At 40.3% G+C, this 15,085-nt stretch overlaps 2 long non-coding RNA genes across 3 annotated transcripts in view; one reads left to right on the top strand and one right to left on the bottom strand.

Annotated features, from left to right (window-relative positions):
* Positions 1 to 6,751, top strand: part of LOC125634938 (uncharacterized) — a 39,660-nt gene extending 32,909 nt beyond the window's left edge. Inside the window, exons 5-6 of one of the 2 annotated variants that reach the window (XR_012667478.1) lie at positions 1,971 to 2,080; positions 6,239 to 6,751. This is a non-coding gene — a long non-coding RNA (uncharacterized LOC125634938). The remainder of the gene's footprint in view (positions 1 to 1,970; positions 2,081 to 6,238) is intronic. The other variant, XR_007356087.2, reaches the window with a different exon arrangement.
* The window catches only part of LOC125634939 (uncharacterized), a 35,523-nt gene extending 21,377 nt beyond the window's left edge, over positions 1 to 14,146 (bottom strand). The window contains exons 1-3 of the long non-coding RNA XR_007356089.2: positions 13,931 to 14,146; positions 7,695 to 7,775; positions 5,600 to 5,669 (exon numbers count right to left, since the gene is read on the bottom strand). This is a non-coding gene — a long non-coding RNA (uncharacterized LOC125634939). The remainder of the gene's footprint in view (positions 1 to 5,599; positions 5,670 to 7,694; positions 7,776 to 13,930) is intronic.
* Positions 14,147 to 15,085: the final 939 nt, after the last annotated feature.

The following is a 15,085-nucleotide window of genomic DNA, read 5'->3' as shown; positions in this document are numbered from 1 at the left end:
CTAGAGCTGGTCAGGAATAGTCCACTTTTTGATGGAAAATGCAGTTTCCACAAAGTGAACATTTTCCATAGGAAAATTTGATTTTGCTGATATTTTTCAAATTTCCATTGATAAAATCTAAATGAAATATTTCATTTTGAACCATATTGTCTCAGAATGAAACATGGTGGTGTGTTGAACCAAATCAAAACGTTTCATTCTGAGTCAGTATGACACTAATCTGTGTCTGCCTGAGCTGCTGCAGTGCCTCATGGGACTTGGAGTGCAGGTGCCATGGCTTCTCAGGATGCACTGTGGTATGGTCTCTGGCTGAACTTCCATAATGCCTCATAGGAGTCCCATAACTCAAACGTATCGTGGGAAATATAATCTGGTTGGGGAGCTCAGCCCTGAGAGGAGAATGGGGTATGAAGCACCTGATCTACAACTCTCATCAGGCACTGAGGCAGCTTAGGCAAAACCAAATGTTTAAACATTTCTGAATTGAAATTTTTCAGAACTTTCCATTCCATGAAAAAATTTGAAATTTTTGACTTCTTGTCCCAGTTTGGGATGAAAACAAATGTTGAAATAGCAGTGTTTCCTGCAGAATGAAAATTCTGATTTTCAACCAGCTCTGCTGTATGCAGAGATTATTTCATATCCTCTGGTGACTGTTTTCTACTGTGTAGAGAAGCCCTATACAACAGTTTAGAATAGGTATGAAGAATAACTTTCCTAAGAGAAACTGAAGGGGAAATTTAGGTAACCAGAATGCAATTATTTGAGTTGGAATTTGTGGTTAACACATTTATAAAAAGCACCACAGAATTTGGAATGACTAGGAATAAATCCCTTTTTTATAGCAAAAAACTCTTGTTGTTAGTGCCCAAGTGCAAGACTTTGCACTATTAAATTGAATCCAATTTCTATTAATCCAGTTTTCAAGGTCATCCAGATTTTCTTGTATGATATTCCGGTCCTCCTCTGTATTGGCAATAGCTCCCAACTTTGTATCATCTGCAGAGTTTATTAACCCATGCCCACTTTTTATGCCAAGGTCAGTAATAACAATGTTAAATAAGATTGGTCCCAAGACCGATCCCTGAGGAACTCCACTAGTTACCTCCCTCCAGCCTGACTATTTACCCTTCAGTATGATCTGTTGTAGTCTATCCTTTAACCAGTTCCTTATCCACCTCTCAAGTCTCATATTAATCCCCATCTTCTCCAATTTAACTAATAATTTCCCATGTGGAACTATATCAAATGCCTTACTGAAATCCAGGTAGATTAGGTCTACTGCATTTCTTTTGTCTAAAAAATCTGTTATCTTCTTAAAAAAAGAGATCAAGTTGGTCTGGTATGATCTACCTTTTGTAAAACCATGTTGTATATGATGCCAAATACTGTTAACCTCTATGCCTTTGGCTTTCTGTTGCCATCTTGGTCTGCTTAGTTGGTGTTTCTGGCTGTGTCTATTCTCTATCAATAGTAACACTGAAACAATACCCAGCCCTCTGTGTTTGTATTCAGCCCCCAGTGAAACCCCTCTCCCCCCATAGCTCAGCTCCTGACTGGCCTTGCATGTTGCCTGAGTTTTGGGCAGTGGCTCCTATTGTTTTAGCTAACTTGCTCCAAAAGAATCTTAACTGCTTCATATAGGAAGGGTAGCTGTCATACCCACCAGTTTCCATGAGGCTTCACCCAATCCTCAACATAACACTATTAACCTTTGAGGCCTTTTTTGATTTATTTTCATCTAGAATTTCACTGATAAATAACTGAAGGGATCTTGAGTTCCTTCTGCCCAGAATCATGACAGCAGGAGTCCAAAGAGCACTCAAAACTAGAGAACAAGTAAGAAGTAATCAGGTCCCATAACATGGGCACAGTAATATTAGAGCTGATCTGCATTTCCAAAAGGACAGTGTTGCACACAACTCTTTGTCAAGACACGGGCTTAAAACATTATTATCACCCCTACACAGGTTAAAACGGGTCTATAACATGGTTGTACGCTGGAGCTGTGGTCATTTACACCAGCTGATGACGTGGCTGCACATTTTCAGCCAATGCAAACAAGGAAATCCTTTGCGAGGTAATAACTGCAGCAGCAAAGTCATTGCTAGCATGGTTCTTTCAGTAGCCCCGAGGTACTCAAAATACGCTTGTTAATAAAACTCCTTTGGTCCCATTGCTATGAAACTCACTTGACTGAAGAACTTAGTTGAGAAAATGTTGCTAGATTCCATGCAATTTTTGTGGCTTGTCATTGGTGTTGGTGCACCTGTATAGAGCTAACAGTACAGCAAGTGAAACATGATCCTTGTTTAAACGTGGGACCAGAATAGGAACTGGTCTGAACCTCTGTCCTATTCTTGATCTGAACCAACCTTTCTTTTAGTTTCAGTGTTGGTTGGCATGGCCTTCCCGCTTCACCCATACACACGTACCCCTGCTACTAAAATGGTAGTGCAGCCAGCTGGAGCGGCCTCTCTATGGTGGCCTAGTGTTATTCTGAATGGAAATTTATGTGGTCTGGCATGCAATATTTATATTCCGCCTGGAATGCAATCTCTGCTGAAAGGCTGCCAAAGCTGATGGGCCCTGAAACTTAATGTCAAAGTCTGAGTGATTTGTGCAGATGTTAGGAAACTCAAAGGGTGGAGCGTGAGGGGAGCAGTGGGCGTTTGCAGGTTGCTAGGAACCTGTCATAGGGAGGAGGAGCCAGGGAATATTATGGAGGCAGGGCAAAGAAAGAGAAAGAGACTTGCAAAAGGGGAAATTTAAATGAACTTCTAATAAAACAACTGAATTTTTCAGTGCTTATATTTTAAGTAAGCCAGACCACATTCTCACATTTTCCATCTGTGGACTGTATGCCACCTACCTATCTCAATAGGGCATACAGTGAAATAATCTCACCCATTGCTCGGGCAAAGCACAGTACTGTGTGGCAGGAAGAAAGGCTGGGTATTCAGCTATAATTGTTGAGATTATGGACTCCAAAATGCATTAACAATCCTCTATAGTGTTCTATGGAATAAAGGACCTTTGTGTCTAAGCAGGGGGTTTTCTATTCTGTGTAAATTGATGTTATGGCGGTGCATCTGCAATGAGTGGCAGTTTGCTGGAGCATAGTCACTCCTTCATAGGCCCTCCCATTTTTTGTTTACACACATTACTTCTCTTATCTCACTATCTGTTTTTGTAGACCTCTGCAAATCTATAGAAAGTGGAAGGATAATTTGCTCCTTTTGGGGTCACTGTCTATCTCCCTCTCCTCCTCTAACATCTGTGGTTTGTATGATTTAAGGGAAGCACAAGAACGGAATGGACTCTGATAAGCAAACATAAAGAATAGTTGACAGGTCAGTATAGTGCTGTTCATGGGCTACATGTCACTGTGGATCCCATTAGTGTTACTCTAGAAACAGTTATTTCTTTCCAGTGAACACAGACAGATTTGTGCAAGCCTAATGCCTGTTCATCACATGATTTCAGATGGAAGAAGCTATTAAAGAAATCTAGTGTGTTTCCTGACTCACTGCCAGAATTAGCTAGTTTAGTAAGTTTGGATGAGCAAACACATCAATCTTTTAGAGCTGGCAGAAAAGGTACTGCTTAGGAAGTCATTTGAGCTGACACTGTTGAGATGGCAAAGATGCCTGATGTGTCTGGTATACAGGCGGCAAATACGCTTCAAGAGAAAGCTGCTATCTGTAGACCTCAGAAAAAAAGACAGTTGCCCAGCTGACTACAGGGTGAGTCTGCTCGTATGACAGCTGCAGGAAACCATGAAGTGACTTTAATCATTTCTTCAGATAGGCTTTTGCCTACTGCTGAGTTGGGGATCATGTTGACTCTAGTCTGTCACATGCTGGGGAAATGGATCTTTGCTTTCATAGTCATAAACGGTGTGTGTGTCAATCTGTGAAAGTGACACAGTCGCTTTCACAAAACAGGCTGATAGAAAAGTCTGAAACTACCTGTAGTCTCAAACCTAGACTAAGCAAAAGCAGACCACATAAACTGCCAACAGTAGTGAATTGTCATTGTAAAGAGTTGCTCTAACAAAACCAGCAACACAGCTGCCTCCAGCCCCCCCCCCCCCCCGCCACAAGCCTTAGAAAGGTTAATGATATGTTTTTAGATAACTATAATAATTGAGGGCCATATAAAGGGCCAAATCCTCAGATGGCATAAAATGGCATAGTTAAACAGCTGAGGATCTGGCCCTGTAATAGTGCTTTGCATCTTAAAATATAGTGCTAAGTCTCTTCCCAGGCAAAACTCCCACAGAGTGCAGTGAATAGAAATACAGTAGTAGGGCTTAATTAATTATTACATATGCGCCAAAACCTTAGCAGGCAGCTCTTTCTATTAATCCATTTTATTGATTAGTTTTCCACCCAGTTATCCTTTGCCAAACTGTCTTCGTGATATGAGAGTTCCTGTTCCTGTCTAAAGTATATGGATGAAATCTCCTAAGGGCCAGATTGAGATACCCTTCCTCAGAATAAGCAATGCCTTACTCTACAGGTAATCCCCTTGATTTAAATGGAAATACTAATGACATGAGGTGCTATTCAACTCAAGTCAGGATATAAAATCTGACCCTCAGAAGTTTGGTATCCAGGCTTTTCTTCATCTTTAATACTTATACAATTATCAACACATTCTGAAGCTTGGAGGCTTTCCCCCTTCTACTCTGGTATTTAGACTATTTTCAGTCGCATATACCAGTCCCCATTGACGTCACTCTGAACTTTGCTTCCTCAGGGATCTCAGGATTGGTCTTACAGGCTTTTTCTTTTTTCTTGATAAAAAGAAAATGCTGCCATGAAAGATTTTGAACGCACAACACACATTTCTTCCGCTTTATAGACTTCAACTGCTTCATTCTGAGTCTTTAGCAGCAGCTCCAGTAACCACACAGCCATGTGTACACCACTGTGGTTACGGTGAAATAAACAGTGAACAGGTTTCTGATAATACCAACGCAGTGGGGCATAGTTAACATGTTATCCATCTAATATTCAGTTTGAAAAAGAAAAATATTTCTGTGAACTTGTCTCCCAGGATGTATATATTATTGGTATGCAGCAGATATTTTGATACAAATCGACCTTGAGATCTAAATGGGATCAGCAGATTCTGAGATGTACCTGGCTTATTACAAATAGTTTAAGCACAATGTGGTTTTCAGAAGCTGCTACTAGGTGCAGATTAGAGCTGGTTTATCTTGTTTTTTCTGTGTGTGGTTTTTCTGGCAAAGAAAGGGATTGGGTTTATACCTACAAAACTGGCCTATAAATCCTAGTGTTATATTTATAGATTATATTATATTTTATATTATAATTTTCATCAGTATGCAGATGCCAATATTTGAAAGCAATTAATAGGCTTTTAAGGGAAAATTCTGGACACACTGTTAGCTCCCACTGAAACATTGCAGTAGATATATTTTTTAGTGGGACAGAATGGAAAGAATTTTCCTTCCTTTCTTTCCCCCACCTTCAAATTAGTGATCTTCTCTCCTAAATAGTAGTCTGTATAAAGTAGTTTTCTTTCTTTCTTTCTTTCTTTCTTTCTTTCTTTTTCTTGAGTTACTCACATGTATAGGTGTTTGTAGAGTCAGGGCCCAAAAGTCCTTCTGCTTTGTAATTTGGAAAACGAAAGAAGCCCTTATGGTGGAAACATAAACAACAAAGGGCAAATAAATTACCTGAAGGTAAGAAATGGGCCAATATCAACAAGGGAAAAGCATTTTCAAAATAAATCTAGAAAACTGTAGTACCTAGGTCTGCCACACCAGTGTGAGGCATTTATTAAGATGCAGCTTTTCAGGCATTTTGAAGATAAGTCCCTATCACATCTAGAGATACGTTTCAAGAATAATAAAAGTAGTGAGCAGCCAATGTTATGAAATCATGCCTGTGAAAGGCCACACTACAGTTGCAACTCATTTCACTGCAGTGCAGCGGGACACAGTTTCAACACAGAGAAGTTTTTAAATATGTTCCGTCCAGAACTTCATAGTTTAGAAAAATGTTATCCATGACTGCAAAGTAGAACTAGTGCACAACAATATTTTGGTGCATGTGGAAATAATCCAACACAATTAGTCATTTAGCCCTTTATGTTTATAAAAGGGGGAGTGCAAAAATTGCTTTTTTGGAAGGAATTTGAAGGCACTTCATTAAATGAACGGCTTGTATAAAGTGAAAATCTTGCTGCTTTATTCACTCTGCAGATGATTTATTGGAAGTGCATCACCATTTAGTTGATTCCTGTGGCTGAGAACAGACAGCTGATGAATCTGAAGATTAATGGGACACACCTGATCCAGTTTGCTTGTTAGTGCAATCAGTTCTGCAACTCTAATCTGCTTTGAAGTTATGTCTCTCACTTTGTTATTGTTACCAAACCAATATGTCTGTCTAATTTGCAAGGTTATTGGTAAGAAACCTAAGCATTTGTTGTGAAATCTCGGTTGTTGAAACCCACTGAAGCCACTGGGCCTACCTGTTTTGTTAGTTTGAGGCCTAAAATTTCCTAATCTGTGAAAGAGTGCTGGACAATACCAACATACTTTACAGAATCATTCCTGCATTCTAGAGAAGATATACAATATAACAAATAACCACATATAGGCACTTTCACAGTTTGTAAGGGTATGATCTATCCCATCTAGCACTGCAAATCATTTTAGATTTTTGTATATGTATGTGAAACACTAAAAAGTAATTAAAATTATGGTAGTGAAGTTGATTGTGATGTATTTATTTGGAATGGATGTCAACGAGACTTTAACGATACAAGTCCACCCAGGATCCTGGATATGTACTTGAGTGGCTACCCTGTGCTGCTGAGGTTTCACCGCTATTGTTGTTTGAGCTAGCTAGATCAAAGCTAGCTTGGGTATGTCTACAACAGCTGCAGTCACACCTCTGATTGCAATGTTGCTATACCTACAGTGTTAACGGGAAGTTACTCACAAAGGCCCAATTGCTCCTACATCCTCTGTGGATGCTTTGGACCCCTGTTCAGATCTTGGCCTTTCTGATGAGTCTTACAAGAAAAGTGACAACCATTCCCAGCTGTGGTAGGGTTTTCTGTAATGTGGACACCTGTCCACTAGGAACTTGGCTGACAGCACTGAAATGAATGAGGCAGTTCCTGTGAGTAAGAGCTCATCACTGTGAATAAGAAGGTCACAGTCTGTCCCTTTGTGTTTTACCATTGGAAACAGTCAGCATGACCCTGATCATGCAAACTTTGACTTGAGTTGTGTGAGTAAAGTTACCCACATGTTTGCAAGAGCAAGGCCATGTATGGCATTACAGTTTTTTGGTATTCTAGTCTCCAAAAATGGAAATGATATTTTCAAAGTAAAATAAATTAGTTGAATTTTTGCAAGGTAAGCTAGAAATTAAGGATGATGTTCATAGATATAGGGACATCTAGAACAAAAAGCAGATTGGCAGGATCAAAATGATCAAAATACTGGCTTTAAATCTGCTTTTCTTTATTCAAGTGATACTTGAAAAGTTTACCAATAGGCTTGAAATATTGCCAGTGGGCTATTTGTGATGAAGAAAAAAAGCATTTCCCCTCAAAATTCATTTGAATACCCCCCCCAGTTTAATTCCAGAATTTTTCATTTTTTGTTATTTCTTGGCAGCTATGAGCCAAAATTATTTCCTTACCAACATATATGTATCTTCATCCCATTCACACAGTGTTTTGTTGCTTATTTGTGCTCTCTTGCTGGTACTAATCTTTTATTCCTGGAAAATAAAGAGTATTGAAGATGCAAACAACACACCAATCCTCTATGGGCTTGGAAAACAGAAACGAGAAAAAAAATGCACAGTAGTCATATTTTGGGCACACCAACCTTGGTAGTGTCTCTTGACATTTCTTTCCACTTTAAGTATTCCAGTATTTGGTATGGGGCGGTGGGGGATGGAGAGTAGAGAGGAAATATTTTGAGGTGAATTCAGGGACATCCTTGAACATCACGGCAGAAAAGGGACATATTCATTCTCTATGCTTAGTGTTATAATAGCTGGCAGCCAGGGATGCTAGGTGACTCTTAACTGTGGTAGACAGGCCAGTGAGAATTGTTTCCATAGTGCCCTTAAGGAATTCCTTAAGAAAGGAAAAAAATGGATTTTGATTTTTTTCCTACCTGCTTGCTGCCAGAAAAGTTATGTCGGCCTTGGCTGATGGCCTACAGAGCTGAGAGAGAGCACATTAGAAAGGTCATTCCAAATGCAATGTTTACTTTTTATCTTCATATATTTTGTTCCTCTTCCTGTGCATCCAATAGCTCTGGTGTGTAACTGGTGTGTTTATAGATACTGTATTAGAATATAATGGACTTTCATATATTTGTTGTCTCTTAAAGTGAGATGCTAGTCATCTTTCAATTATAATATTCTGTGTACCCGAAATATACACAATTCTGGTGATATTCAATGACGGCTGTGACTTACTCATTCGCAGCAAACAACAGCAAAGAGAACAACTCTGTACCACAAGCTTCTGAAATGAACTTGGCTGGTGAGCAGGGAATGCACACACAGATCATATTCATTTCCTTACGTTTACTGATACCGTCAGGCTAGTCCTCATGAGATTAGTTGCTAACAGCCCCCAGTTCAACTGTGAGCTTATTGGATGAGTTCTGAATTTTCCAGTCCTCTTGCTTACTGAACCGGTTCATTAAAACACAAATGAACTTTTTACATTAGGACTTTGGCTCCTTTTGGACACTGTTTACATTTAGCCTTTATCTTATAACACTCAAATAGTTTGTTCAGTTGAACTCTGCTCTTGAACTAGGCAGGGCAGCCAAGTGTCCCTCATCTCAAGGAAGAGTTATTTATTTCAAGGCAGTCTCTCTCTCTCTGACATGCTGTTAAATGTATTCAATAGGAGATGGCAGAACCAGGAGAAATTTGGGCTTTGGAGAACATTAGAAGTATAGAAAAAAGTTGAACAGGTTTCTTGAAACTTCTGGAAAAATATTTTCCAACAGAATCACCCCAAATGGGCCATAAATATTTGTTGATTCCATTGTGCTCATATCAGTATTATAAAGCGAATGCTTTTAAAATAGGGCCTGATCCAAACCCCACTGAAGTCAATGAAAAGACTGTCGTGTTGAGTAGGTCCTGAATTATCCCCCTTAAGGATAATAGTAACTCCCATTTAGTCCAAGTGACTTCTGTGGGACTGACTCATATCCTGCACAGCATAAGGAGGGAGGCCAAATTAGGCGGAGGTTTCTTCCTAGTAAAAGACCACTACCATAAACCATTGGTCAGCCAATAGAAAACAAGCCATGCAGAGCACAGCTACCAGCTGTTCTTTGGGACAGACTAAAGAACAGCTAAATGAGTTGGTCAAGGCAGTAGGAGAAATAGGCTCAGATTTTTAAAGGTGTTTAGGTATTTCTTTGCTCAGTGTTGCAAGGATTAAGGTCTAGATTCACAAAGGTACTTAGGTGCTTAAGCCCCAGATTTAGGCACCTAAGTGTGGGTTGAGGCACCTAAGTCCCAGTTTTAGACTCCATAGCTACTCACAAAACTCTCACTGAATCCTATAGGCACCTAAACTCACTCAGCTTCTAAATTTTTTCAGTTAAAAGTTCCCTCAGCATCTAATTTGTGCCTCTGGGCATACACACTGCTGCCTCACTCTAAGCATCTGGGTGCATATCTCCTGGCTAAGTAGAGTGACCAGATGTCCTGATATTATTGGGACCATCCTGATATTAGGAACTTTCCCTTATATATGCAACTATCCTCCTCCGCCCTATCCCGGGGGGGGGGGGGGGGAAGGGGTCCCGATTTTTCATACTTGCTATCTGGTCATCCTATAGCTAAGCTCCAGAGTGATTGCAACCATAATCCTAACTTGCATGTGCAGTCTGATCCATCAGGTGTGCTTAGAGCATTCCTATTGGACCACTCCCCACCCCAGGCTAGTTCACACAAATCAGATAGTCATTGGGTATGGGAGAGCAGGAGGACCATCTCCCTCAGAACTTTTAGCCCAGTGGTTAGGGTACTTACCTGGGATTTGAGAGATCCTGGGTTCAAGTGCCCCCTTCACCCGATGAGAGGAAGGGATTTGAACAGGTCTCTGCCATCTCTCAGATGAGTATGAGTCTGGAATATTCTGATGTGGGGCTCCCTCACTCTCTCCCATTGAAACTGTTCCACTGTGGATAAATAGTCATTGGAGCAGAGGGACTGGACCCTGCGTCTCCCACCTCCCAGGCAGGTGCTCTATCCACAGGATATAGAGTCATTCTCGTGCTTGTGCACACTTGCTCTCTCTGGCCCACTGTCTCCTTAGTTTTAACTAATAACTCTTTTTATTTGTATCTTGATGTAGCTAGTTCAGGTCAAATCTATACCCAAACCTGGGATTTATCTCAGCTAGCTACGCTGAGATAATGACTGTCTGTGCCATGTCTCCACTAGGGTTTTGGAGTGAGATCTATCTTGAGTTAGCTATCGCTACATAAAAAACAAGCCTTTTTTCCCCAGTAAAGACATAGTCTTAGTTTCTCCTGGGAAGTGGGGTGATAAGAGCCCTGCTGGTGCAACTTTCTAATGAGATGTGCTGAATCCCTGAACTTCCCCAGATCCCTGGCCACGTACTCCTCATAGCCAGTATTGCTTATGTTTCAGGCATTGCTGGCCATCTGTGGGATAACCATCCAATTTGCAGCCCTACCTCACTACCAGGCAGATTTTCTATGCCTCAGTATCCCATCTGTAATATTGATAATACATTTCACTACATGACAGGGGTATTGTGAGGATAAATACATTAGGATTGTGACACGCTCAGATATTATGGTAAGGGGCATTACTGGCAACTTGTGGGGTGACTCTCCAACTTGCAGCCCTATCTTACCACCAGGCAGACTTTTCCACCACCTAAGGTCCCATGAAAGCTGAATTAAACCAGGGGTGAATGTAACTCTTAGTCTAGAAGTGACATAGTGAGATAGAAGCAGATATTAAACCGATTAAGTAGATAAGATACTAAATGTGATGGTTTCTTTCCGTTGCTCTGTATATGCTTTACACTGCCATCAATTTTGGTCTGCTTGTATTCATGAAACCTCTGAGTTTTGGTTCAAACAGTCCCCGCAATTCAAAGTGAAACTGTCAAATTCTCCCCATTTCACTTGGTTTTGACCTGAAACTGCACATTTCCCATGGCACTTTCGACTGTAAAGTATAACTCTGGTTTGGTTGAGGCAGGGCTCAGGTTGACTCAATAGTTTTGCAAATATTTGCAAAGTTTTCCCCAGAGCTGAGTTTCAAGTTTGCAATGAAACCTGAACCCAGGCAAGTTCTGTGTGGTTTTGGGTTTCATTGCAAACATTTAGGCAATGTAATAAAGCTAAGCCTTTTCCCCCTTACCCCTAGAATGATCTAATAATCATTTTTCTCAATTCTCCCCATTTTGGTGCCCCAGCAACATTCAATATTATTTTGTATTTTAAAATCTGGTTATATAGTGCCCATCAGATAAAACATTTGCTGCCACTTTTCAACCCATTACTATTCATTCTTGGCAATTGAACTTTAACCAGTATCACACTTACTAAGATTTTAGTCAACAGAGCAAAAAATCTTCGCTGTTTTTCTCTTGGCATAGACAGAGAAACCCAAATGTAATTATTTTTTGTTTGCAAGTATGCGTCATGTTAAACTGAGGCCCAGTTGATTAGATGTGGATGTATAATCACCTTCTCTCTCTGCCAGATTTCATATTTGTGTCCAAGTGGCTGTTGTCCATTATTTCTGCAGATTGGCATAAGACTTAATTACGCGGAGACTTTCCTCCCCCTTTCAGGAGACTGGGATCTTTAGGCTGTGCATTTCAAGCCACCAAAGTCTCTTCCAAGTGCAGGAACCAGTCCAGGTCTAAACAATGCTAATCAAACTTCAGTCTCCGAAATGCAATGGTTTTTATCAATTATCCCCTTTTGCAAGTTACTCAGAAGCTTAATATGCAAGGAGGTTACTAAAATTTTTGGTTTGTGAGGGAAAGCTCTCACTCTTCATTTCAATTCTTTTGTGTACCATTTAAGTAAAACAGGCCATTAATGTGCATAAATAATTGGGAGGAAAACCTATGCATACAAATACAAACACAGAGCATTTGTACTCCAACCCATGAATTGATGTACTTGGCTTTCATACCCTTGCAGGCAAATCAAGAACTCTTGGTTGATACTAGTTTAGAGCTTCAGATGACATGTTTTGAGTGGAAGGCAGTATAAATTTACTACTAAGCTGTAATTTTTCTGAGGAAAGCACAAGGGCTTGGTTTACTAGCAATTACCTAAAACAGCAGTTTAAGTAAACAGAATCTGACATGTTCTGTATTTCTGCCTGAATTGTTTTACCATCTTGTTATTAACAAAGGGATTATAGGAACACAGGGTTGCCATACCAGATGTGATTATTCATTGGTCTGTCTAGTCTGAGATCCTGCCTCCAGCTGTGGTGCCCAATACCTGATGTGACACAGAGAGGGCTCTGCAAAGCACATTAATGACCGCACAATGCTATGCAGTGGGTGGGAATAATTTTGAAGCTTTCGAAGGCAGCCTGTTTATGCCCAGAAGCATGCGACTTAGAGACTTATATACTGTATAGTTACCTCCGAGTGGTGGTAATGGTCATAAAATGATCCGACCCTTTTTAAAACCCAGCCACAGTATTTGTCTCGATGGCCTCCTCGGGCAATGAAGTGAACAGGCTGAATGCCCATATATGCTTGGCAAAGAATTATTTGCACAGACATACTCCTGTTCTTTGCCATCATTTTATAGCGCTTCACAGAAGACCTGAAAAAAATAATCATCCGAACCCCAAACATTTTACAGGAGAGCCCTGTGCGGCACTATTTTTTTTAATCCCACCCCTGTCCCGCCTTGCAATACCCAGTCCCACCTCTTCCCGCATTGTTTCGGGCACTCTCATCCCGTTCCCACCCACAAAAGCCTTTGATCCCACACATCCTGCAAGAGAGACAGATTCCCCCATGCTACTTAAAAACCCAAAAACAAACGAAAAAAGGGGTCAGTTTGTATATTTATATACACACACACACACACACACACGGAATTCAGACACAATTTTTACCACGAATAGAATTTAACAAATCTTGTTTAAACCATGTAAAAATACTCCTGTTATAATAGACATAAAAACTTTCTTATTCTTCACTTAAATTTAACTATTAAAACCTTTATTTAATAAAAAGAAAAAGAAAACTTTCTTTACATTGCTGAAATTCTATTTACGACAAACTTACAAGAGATTTAATGTTTTCCCTCAAGTTACCGCAGGCAGGGTTTGTTTTGCCCACTCAATCCTGCCTGCAGTAAAGTACATTTTACCCACTCCTGCTATTATGGCAGCAGGTCCTGTGGGACCTGCAGGATCCTAGTCCTGCTGCAGGGCTCTAATTTACAGTTCCCATGTTAGACGTGACACAGTAAGTGGAGCACAAACAGCAGGGAATGAGGAAGAACAAAAACTACAGAATATGATTCCATAGTTTGTAGGAATTTTGGAATTGCCACACCAGGTCAGACCAGTGGTCCATCAACTTCAGTATCTTGTCACCAATTTGGCCAGTACCAGCTGCTTCAGAGGAAGGTGCAAGAACTCTGCAGTAAATAAATATGGGATCACCTGCCCCTAGGTAAAGTTTCTTCCTAACCCCCAACAATTAATGTCTGAATTATGCCCTGAAGCATCAAATTTACCTTGAGAGAGAGTGACCACTGCAGAGGAAATGGCCAACCTATACCCTACAGAAAGCAGATATCTATGTATATCTTCAAGGCAATCCAATTGTTGTAAAACATATACTCCCAAGTATCAGCACTTATTACCTTAAAGGAAGGAAAAGATCATTGCTTCTTATTGTTGCACTTCTGTTTTAATGGAGAACCTGAAGATTTTACAGTGCTAGGTTGAAGATCTTGTTTCACAATAGCTAATACGTTTTTCTGCCTTCATTTATATTTGCTTTGAAATCCTAGATGAGTCAACAGACTTGTAATTTTGAAAATTTTATGCAACTCCACATTTGCAGTACACAGCCTGATTTGCAGTGCCGGCTTCTCAAAGGAGTCGCACAATCTTTAAACTAAAATCTCTCAGTCTGTCTGCAGTGTTGTTCTGCGAGTTCTTTCTCTAGCTGACTGCATATTTGGAGTAGCTTGAATTCTAAATAGTTCACTTAACACCCTGAACTCCAGTGCCAAGGTGTTTCTCAGGTCCCATCTGCCACTATTTTTATAAGGATTAGAGATGAGTAGGTTCTAACATTTATAGGACTGATATAATCAACCTGCTTATTGCAAAGTAACATTGCCATCTCAAATGAGTGTGAGCTAATCCCGTCATTTATTTTCCATGAATCTCAGGGGCTACAAGCACTGACTGCTATGTTCATTAGTCAACAGAATGGTTTCTTTCACTTTTCCTCCATGTGTATTTCCAATACAGCTTTGCTGTTTAAGTCAGAACTTCTCCTGATTAAAAATAGTAAACAAAAACAAAGACAGTGTAGAAAACATCTGAAAAGGTGAATGCCAGCTGCAGTCATGTCAGCAGCCTGGTTTATATTTAGTGGGGAAGCGTGCTGAAGGGGAGGTGAAGAGTTCAAACTGAGATTCAACGTGGGTGCTTGGATCTAAATGTGAACTGCTGGTAAAGGTTGAATTGGCCTTTACAGATAACATGTGCAATGCTTTTCCAACTCCATGTGCCAATTTTCCAGTTTGCAGCTTATTATTCTCTTTGGAAGAGTGATCTGGAAATAGGGGGACATTTGAGCACCCAAACTTTTGACCGTGTTGGGCATTCAGCTGTCTCCTCTATTGCCTGTCACACCACCCTGCACAAAGTTCTAATAGCTTTTTATGCCAGGTCTTCTGACTCCCAGTCCAGTGTCCTATCCACTGGACCTCAATCTTAAGAAGTTAGATATTTCTATGTAGAATGACTGTATTTCCCAAAGGAAAGATGGGACCTCCTGGGGG

This window comes from Caretta caretta, chromosome 3 (assembly GCF_965140235.1).
Source record: "Caretta caretta isolate rCarCar2 chromosome 3, rCarCar1.hap1, whole genome shotgun sequence".
NCBI lineage: Eukaryota > Metazoa > Chordata > Testudines > Cheloniidae > Caretta > Caretta caretta.
This window is presented reverse-complemented; position numbering and strand designations above follow the sequence as displayed.